Below are 9,256 nucleotides of genomic sequence, written 5' to 3'. Positions count from 1 at the left end.
CCGTAGCATGTATTGATTCCAATGTCAAGGAAGAAAGTCTAAATAGTGAATGCTATTTTTATCAGCTGAAACCTCTGAGCATTATCTGACTGCATGATTCTTTATAGCCATTCCTGAGAAATGCCTTCAGAATCCCAGGTAGAGGAGGTGGACGGGTCTGCAGGGCAAGATCTCCCATGTTACATGGCTTTCACACTTGCATGCCACAGCCAGAGTACAGAATATGGCCCTGTGTATGATGCTCAAGCCCTTCTGGCAGCAGCAGGACCAAGGTTGAGTGAGCCTTCCCAGCCAGACTGAGTCTGCCTCTCAGCTCATTTGGGGTTGGGTCCTCACAAATAATTCCTCTTTTTTTTTTTTAAGATTTATTTATTTATGCAGACCAGAGGTATAGAGGTAGTGAGAGGATTCACCAGAGACAGAGTTGGGATCAGGCATGCAGATCCATTGAAATAACACTGCTGAGGGGAGCAGTGAGCAAGACAGGACAGGTCTGCTGTGCCATGTGGGTGACCTCCTGGCCTGGATATCGAACTCTCACTGAAGCAGCTGCAGCTAGCTTTGCAGTGCTGTGTTTTAACATGTAGCACCACCAGGGAGGCTCACAAATTATTCTAACCACCAATGTTAAGCATGTACAGGACTGACAATGGCAAACCTAAGAGCTGCTGCATACTGGAAGAATTTCCTGAAGCTTCACAACTTTGCTGTTGGCCACAGGAAATGAAACAGGAGGGTTTATTATTATTATTATTATTATTATTATTATTATTATTATTATTATTATTATTATTATTATTATTATTATTATTGAGAAAGTCGGAGGGCCAGGTTGATCAGAAACATCACAAGACTCTAAATAGAGGAAAATCCTTATGCTGTTAATGCTACCAGTAGGAAGCTAATTAGGATGGCGATTAACCTTTGCAATTTTAGATTTTACAGTCTCAAGTTTTACAATTTGGTCTTTTCAAAGGTCAAATTTCTGCAAGCAGCACAGGGTTGCAGAGCTGATCAGAGCTGCAGGGACATCCACACGCTCCCACACCAGCCCTCACCTTTTGGGTTTGAGTTCCAAATCAATCAAGACTGTTCCGCATGGCCCTGCAGTTTTACTTGTTTTTAATCAGTGGTCATAAACTTCTCACAAGTTTAAGGTCATGAGTTTAAAACTCCTCCTTCATAAACATTATGATCATGCATTTTACTGTGTTAAAGTTATCTCTCAATTAAAAATAGAACTCACTATCTCACAAGTAGAAAAATTACTGTCCTGGGCTTAAGGGGTTGAGGTATTGCAGTCCTGGGGATTTTTTGCTGTCAACACATACAATGTGTTACACACTGTAGCTCTGTTACAGGGCAGGTAGAGGGGAACCCCAGGACTCTAAAACCTGCCTGCTTTAAGTAGATTCTTCTTCCTACTGCATCAAGACAAAACATACTCTAGTGCAGAAGACCTTTAATGAAAAAGAACTTTAATACAAATAATACAAGAGAGAAGAAAAAGAATATACTTAAAATAGTTTCCAATTAAGTACCCAAAGTTGCCTAACCCTTCATGAGCAAATGCCCAGTCAAACAGGCTTGGCCAAAATCAGGGCTGCAAAGGCCCAAAAGCTTGTCACAAGTCACAAGGCACCTCCTGGTGGGAGCCCATAGGAAAGGGGCAGAAGCAGCCAGATAAGTCTAGAAGGAAAAGAGCAAAATCAAAATCCAAGTCAAGATAAAGGCTGCTACTGTCAGCCTCCCCACCGCGTGTCTCTCACCCACGTCTCTGTCTCTTTCAAGTGTCTCCTTCCATGTCCCCCAAGTCCCTGGGACAAGCAAATGCAGCTTCCTCACATGTCTCTGCTCCACACGCCTCCTCCAGGTATTCTTCTTGGCCTCCTTTCTTCTTTTCCCAGTTTTATCTTGCTTCTCCCCTCCTGCTCAGCTCCACCTTTCCTTAGGGTGGGGCAGGGAACCTGGAACCTTCCCCTTCCCGGGTCTACCCTATTATAGCTACATTTGTAAATATGAGCTATGATCTGCTCCTGTGTTTTCAGATGTTCAGAGGGAAGCAAGTGAAAGCCCTCTTAAAAATCGCTTGCCTGGCCCTCCCTGGTGGCGGGTTAAAGCACAGCACTAAGAAGCTTAAGCCACTTCAGCATGAGTTTGATTCCCGCCTGCCCCGGACACCTCCACATGGCGAGGCAGACCTCTCCTGACATGCCCGCTGCTCCCCTCAGCAGTGTACTTCCTCGATCTGCCTGTTCTGCTCCCCGCTCTGTTCCTGGTGAAGCCTCTTACCCTCCGCATCTCTGGCCTGTGCCCCAGTTCTATATGAATAAATAAATAAATCTTTTTTAAAAAATCGCTTGCCTAGTTCTTCCCTGGTTGTTCAAGGAGTTAAGTCTCAGCACTATGAAGCTATCTGCAGCAACTGCAGCACAAATTCAATCCCTGGCCACGGAGCCTACCACATGGCACAGCAGACCTCTCCTGACCCGCCCGCTGCTCCCCTCAGCAGTGTACTTCATCATCTGCCTGTTCTGCTCCCCACTCTGTCTCTGGTGAAGCCTCTCAATCCTCTCCCCCACCTATGGCGTACACCCCAGCTCTTGTATGCATAAATAAATAAAACAAAACTTCTTAAAAAATCACTTCTCTAGACATGTAAGACAGGAAAAGCATACAGGCAAGCAAGGAAACCTGCTCTGGGTTTGAACGAAATAACTGCTAGAGAGGAGGGAGACAAGCGAATTATGAACACAAATTGATCTTTTTTCAATTAGAAAGAAACCACTGCCAGACTTCATGGAGACCTGGGGAATATCCCATACCAGGAACTTCATCATCATCTACAGTCACGTCAAAAGGGAAAAATGGAAAGGGAGTAGAAGATGTGTGTGTGTGTGTGTGTGTGTGTGTGTGTGTGTTTAAGAGGAAAGTGAGAAAGGGTATGGGAAGAAGGCGTTGGCCTAGGTGACCTAACAGAGCTGTGCAAGGCTCTGGTCAGAGGGAAGCTGCACCTGGATCCTGACCCAAATGGCACCACCAGCGGGCGTGTCTCCCTTATCTACTCGCTGGTGAAGACGCAGCTCTCGGTGCCCTGCGGGGTGGAGATCTGTGCCCACCTGCAGTGCTTTGACGCCATCTTCTGCCTCCAGATGAACGAGAAGAAGCTCACCTGGATGTGTCCCGTGAGCGACAAGCCTGCTCCCTAGGACCAGCTCATCATCGATGGGCTCCTCTCCAAGATTCTGAGTGTCAGGACGCCAACGAGACTGAGTACTTGGTGGATGGCGCGTGGTGCCCCATCCGCACCCACAAGGAGCTCAGCTGCAGCCTGTGGAGCAGCAGCCTCATGCTTGGCGCCTCCCACGCCAGCGCGCGCGCTCCTTCCTACCCCAACATCAACAGCGGTGGGGAGGGGCCGCGGTGCACTCCATGGTGCTGGTGGCTGGGTGGGGGTCTGCGGGGTGGGTACTGTTGAGAACTGGAAGCCAGGAGCCAACGTGGTGGACCTCACTCTGGACAGTTACTCGTCTGAAGAGGAAGAGGAGGAAGATGAGGAGGATGGCGAGGATGAGGAAGGTCCCTGACCCAAGCTGTTGCCCCTTCCAGAAGGGCCTGGAGCCTGCTGACCAATCGCTGCCACCACTGGCTGGACACTCAACTTTCCTGGTGCTCACTCACATGGTGGGGCGCAGGCAGGCCTTGGGGTACAAAGGGAGTAGTAATTTATTTTTTCCTTTTTATTGTTCATTTTGTTCTTCTACCCCTTTCCCTCGCTCCTGGCACCTGAACCTCTGGACTCTCCTATCAGAGGATATATAAAAAAGTAAAATGATTACAAAAAGAAGAAACCCTAAAAAAAAAACCATGTACATGCAAAGCAGACTGTTAAAGGAAACAAGGCACACACAAAGCCATGGATGAACAGGAGACAAACATATTTCTGCTCAAGTGTTTCTGCTGTGCCAGGGCCCCACTGCCTCTAGCCAGACCAGGTGAGCACCGTTCCTGTTAAAGATGAGCAAATGACACCACTGAGATCTACCGGCCTAGCCAACCTCTTCTGCGCACATGAGGTCAGTCCAGGTTGCCATCTGACAATTGGCTGACTCCAAAGCTGTCTGCTTTCCCCAGTGTGTCTGGACCCCAAGCCATTCTCAAATGGTTCCCAGCATGTCCACTGCATGACTGCCAGCTGGCAGGGGGACGGCTGGGGCCCAAAGCTGCCAGGTCAGGTGGTGGGTGCTTCAGGAGTTTCTCAGCCCTGGGCTGCCCTTACGTGTGTCTCCATGTCCCTCTGCCAGCCAAACGCAGACGCTGCCACTCTAAAGCCAGAGAAATGCAACTCCAGAAGGCGATGCAGCACCTCCCGACCAGTCTGAGCCAGCGTTTCTAGGGACCACCTGCTCATGCTGGCACCCAGCAGGTGCTGGCAGGTGTCAGATCGTTTAGCTCAGGAAGAAGGTGTGATGCTAGCTCCCCCCTCCTCCCGGTCTATTTTACCAAGTGTTCACACGCTCTGCAGAGACCTCCCTTCCCAGGGGAGGCTGCACAAGAGCACACCCCAAGAGCACGGGGGTCCAGGGAAGCACAGAAGGGTGTCTGCCTGGTGCGACAAAGGTCCTCTCAGACTCCAGTCATACATGTTTCATTCCTTGTGATTGGGGCCAGAGTACCTCTTTATAACAGAGGTCTTCACACTATAAAATTTCCTGCTAATGTCCCCAGAATGTATTCTCTTTTTTATTCATTTCCATTTTTTTACAGTTTATTCTTATATCATTCTATGCATTTTTTATATCAGTTGTATTCCCTGTGGGTTTCCCATCACCAAATCACCCATGTGCCATTACCATAGAGAATTATTCTTAATGTGAACTCTCAACCTTATGAGATATTTGCTATAGGAAAATATATTTTTCATCAAAGTAATGTAACCTTAGCTGTAGGATTCTGAGCTGGCTCACATTCACAGTACATGAGTGCACACATCTTACTCTATGATTAGGCAGAGCAGACCTTGTTGTACCAATAAATCCTTTCCCTATATCTATCTGTGCTGAACCATGCCACCCACCCCCCAACCCTGGCACAAGGGAGACAGTGACAGAGGAGGAAAAACTTATGGACACCACAGCTGTGGGGCTGGAGATGAAGACTGAATAAAACAACCACACTCATGTGAAGCCTTGGGGGTGGCCAGAGCTGGCGCTGCTGTGAAGTCCCACCAGTCAGGGGAGGCCATGCAGGGCAATGGAGGTTGTTCTTTTGAGAAGGGGTATTTGAGTACTGACCTAAAGCAAAATATGGGTACAATTCCACAAGAGCATAGAGGAAGGTCATTCCAACAGAGGGAAGAGCAGCTGCAAAGACTGCTGGCTAGATGCTTCTGGCTAAGTTCTTCCTGCAGCCACTGTGAAGCCTCATCTTCCCACAGTGGATGCCTATCTCTGTATGGAGGCAAACTAGACACACATGCTGATTTTGAGGTACTATCACACAAGGCAGTGTGTTGTGATTTTCCAGGGAAACAGACCAAAAGGATACATCATGGGAACAAAGAAAGAGAGTTACTATGAAAACATCACTTCTACTCTGATGGCAGCTGAGGCCGCTCAGTAGGGGGCCCTGCAGGGAGAGCTGCTGGTGCGACCTGCTGAACTCCCTCTGGCTTGGTGGAGGGGCTGTTCTTTTTGTGTTGTTCATATTTTCAACTGATGAGGTAAGGCCCACCCATTTCATGGAGGACAATCTGCTTTTCTCCATGTTTACTGATTTAAGTGTTAATCACATTCCCACTGAGTTGACACATAAAATTAACTGATATCCTGAGGCCAGAGGTAGCTTCTGTGGGAGGGGAAACAAGGCCAGGAATGGGGCAGGGGCGGGGCAGGTGTGTCCACTCCACTGATAAAGACCCAGAGGAGGCAGCTGGGTTTTTATGCCGATTCAGAGTATTGGATGATTTACTCAGGTGAGGGAGATGGAAAGTCAAAGCAAGGACTGCTCTGTGAGGGATCTGGTCACAGGGTAGCCAGCTGAGTCATGTGGGGGTAAAGTAAAAGATGGGATGCAGCATCAGGATCCCTTTAGATCCTGGCCCAGGGAGAGGTTGTCCCTTGGGGGTAAGCCTCAGAATGGGTGACCAGTCAGAGGGAACTAAGGAGAGAAAGCCTAAGTCAAACCCCATTCCTATGAGCAAAGCCAAAATGCAGCTGAGAGGGTTTGACTTAGGCTATAGGAAAACACTGTCCACCCAAATCCTGTGGCATCCTCATGCAAAGTAAGCTATCTCCATTAAACTTGTCATTAAACTTGCACCTTGTCATTAAACTTGCACCTTGGACACAGAGAAAGAGGAACTTTATAGCTGAAAATGAACAAGCAGAAACAGCCAAAAATTCATTTCCCTCACTTCGTGAAGATCCAGATAGTTTACAGCACCATTTCCTAAAGGCAGATAAGAATTCACATGCTTTGTCAACTCAAACTGCTGAGAAATTCTTGGCTCACTTCAAGGCCACATTATATGAAAGGAACAATAAATCTAGTAAGCATCTGTCTTAGCAGCTAAAAAAGATGTGAGAGATTTATTTGTATAGTGGAGCTTTGGGGGAGCTGCTATTAATAGTGTCGTTGATTCCTGTTATCAATCAAAGTACTCCTACAAAAGCAAAATATCTTCTAAATCAAAATATTGTGTATCTCTTTGGACAAGATCCATTTTCCCACTTCCAAGTTCATGGTGATAAAGTAAGATGGATTATTTAGTTTCTTAAGAGGTAGTTAAAAAGTGATTTTTTTTTTAGAGAAAATTCATTTCATTGAATAGTCCCCTTTTTCTACTCTTAAGCGTGCGTTCAAACACCAACCTTCTGTAATTCAAAGTAGAAATATTAATGGTCTAACACAATTTATACAGGTTCTGTTTTAAAGTTGTTCAAATAGCCGTATTTTTCTGAAAGCAAATACTCATACACCTACTTTCACTGTTTCGTGGTAAAGAAAATGCAGTCTTAAAAGCCCTTTCCATCCAAAGGCATCAAACGAGAGTTCTTAAGCACATATGAAAGAGAGGCAGCTTTGTATGATTCCTGGGAGGCTGAAAATCATGACAAAGAAGAGCGCAAAAGCCCAACACTATTAATTCACTACTAATTGGGAGTTATTTCTTACCCATAAAATCCCTTTAAGAATGCCATGATTCTCACCATTCAATTATTCCCACTTGAACAGACTCTACCATAGTGAGGACCCAAAACTATAGGTGATTGAAGACTAAGTTCACTGACCAAAATCCCCTGAATCAAAAGGACTTGTGTTGCATGCAGTGGGAGGAGACCCCAGTGCTCCCCCAATGCTAAAGTTCTCTTGCTGCCAATTAAGCTCGGCCAGTCCAGCCACAGAACTCTGTGAAGGCCTCTGGATATAGAGCCAGAGGGGATGGAAGGAGGAAAGCAGATCTGAGACAAAGTTTGAGCAAGTCGATAGTGCCCCATACCATTCACTCCAACCCCTACCCAGATTCACTCTCTTAGGGGAGTCTCATGACAGTCGCTCCGAGGAGGCTTACCAGGCTCTGCAGCTAGATAGCAGGCATAGTCTTTCCTGCAGGGACTAACAATAAATGGAGGCTGTATCTGGCTCTATGGGGCCGCTGGTCTCACCAGAGCTGGACCTTTGCCCTGTGGAATCCCACAGTGGGACACACTTTCTGGCCAATCTCTTACTTTGACCACTGCTTAATTCAATGATGCAGGCTATTTTCTAACAACCCACATTGGCACAAGCTATGCAACTTCTGTTAACTGACAAATTCCAGATGGAAGGGAAAAGCTCTGAAAAAATAAAAATTTCCTTTCCTAACTTATGTTACGACCTCCCTTTTTTCTATAATCATAATATCAAAAATATTCTGAGCAACCATCAGCTTGCAACTGGATTGCCTTAGCTTCATCAATTGGCTACCTGGCTAGAGCAAAATACAAGCCGCCCCAGGGCCCGAAATTCCTGTGTGTCCGGAGACAAAAGGCAAGCTCCAAGAGAGAGAAGACACCCTCCCACCTCCCCACCCAAGGCATCAAGACTCCTGGAAGCTTCCTCCATCTTTTGAAACAAAAAGCAAACCTCTGATAAAACTTCCAGGACATAAAGATACATGGACAATTTCCTAACATTATTGACACAGGTTTTGCTTAATGCATGACTATGTGACTTCCTTTTAATTTACCCTTTTCTTAGACAATCACCATGATTGTCTTAATTAACCTTTTCCTAAAACAAACACTAACTACTCTCTACTATCCTTAAGTTAGCCATTAGCTTCTCTTTAGACAATCACTGATAACTCTGCTAACACAATCTATTCCTTCCCTAAGACTCCTAACAATCTTTTACTAATAGCTCATCCTTTCCCAGACCCCTTATCCTTTGAGTCATAGTTAAACATCCATATACATGAAAGTTATCACAAATGTGTATAGTCTAGTATGCCATAAAGTGACAGGAAGAGGATGCACTGTTTCCCTCTTCCTTGAGAACTTTTTTGGTGATTTCTTATTAACTTACCTTATGCATTATTGTAATAAACGACTTGCTACACAGTACAAATAAAGACCTACTGAGAAAATGATCAGGAAGACTTGCACCCAACTCCAACTCCCATGTCTTCCTTGTTCCCGCTCCCCTTTCCCCCCTTCTTAGAATCTTCGCATGCCAACGCTGATCCCACCTAAAGACCCTGTCCTGCCTGCCTCCCTACAGCTTGTTGAGGTCAGTTCCCAGCACCACATAATGAAGAACAAACCTCAGTGAGAATTTTGACAACTTGCAAATGCTCAAGGAGACATCGTAATGGGTAGTTTGATGTATCCTTCAGGCTGGAGGATGGTGTCCAGCTGTGTGGGTAGCACACATCAGGTTACATGTTGCTGTGAATTTCATCTGTTAGATGTGGTAAACGTTTGTAGTCAGCCGGCTTTCAGCAAAGGAAGCTGTCTTCCGCAACATGGGTGGGCCTTCACCAATCAGTTGAAGAATTTGTAAGTGAGGACTAAGATTTGCTGAGGAAGAAGTAACTCTGCCTCAAGAATGCTATGCTGAGGCCCTCCCTGGTGGCGCAGCGGGTTAAAGCACAGCACTGAGAATCTAAGACGGCTTCTGCATGAGTTCGACTCCTGCCTGCCCCGGAGGTGACCACATGCCGGGGCAGACCTCTCCTGACCCGCCCGCTGCTCCCCTCAGCAGTGTACTTCGT

The 9,256-nt window shown here is 46.3% G+C and overlaps 1 pseudogene; it reads left to right on the top strand.

Moving 5' to 3' along the window:
* The first annotated feature begins 223 nt into the window (after positions 1-223).
* The window catches only part of LOC101618890, a 21,239-nt pseudogene continuing 12,206 nt past the window's right edge, over positions 224-9,256 (top strand).

The sequence above is a fragment of the Condylura cristata genome, unplaced genomic scaffold, assembly GCF_000260355.1.
Source record: "Condylura cristata isolate star-nosed mole 26May11 unplaced genomic scaffold, ConCri1.0 scaffold00004, whole genome shotgun sequence".
NCBI lineage: Eukaryota > Metazoa > Chordata > Mammalia > Eulipotyphla > Talpidae > Condylura > Condylura cristata.
Note: the sequence above shows the minus strand (reverse complement) of the source record. Positions and strands in the feature narration are given on the sequence as shown.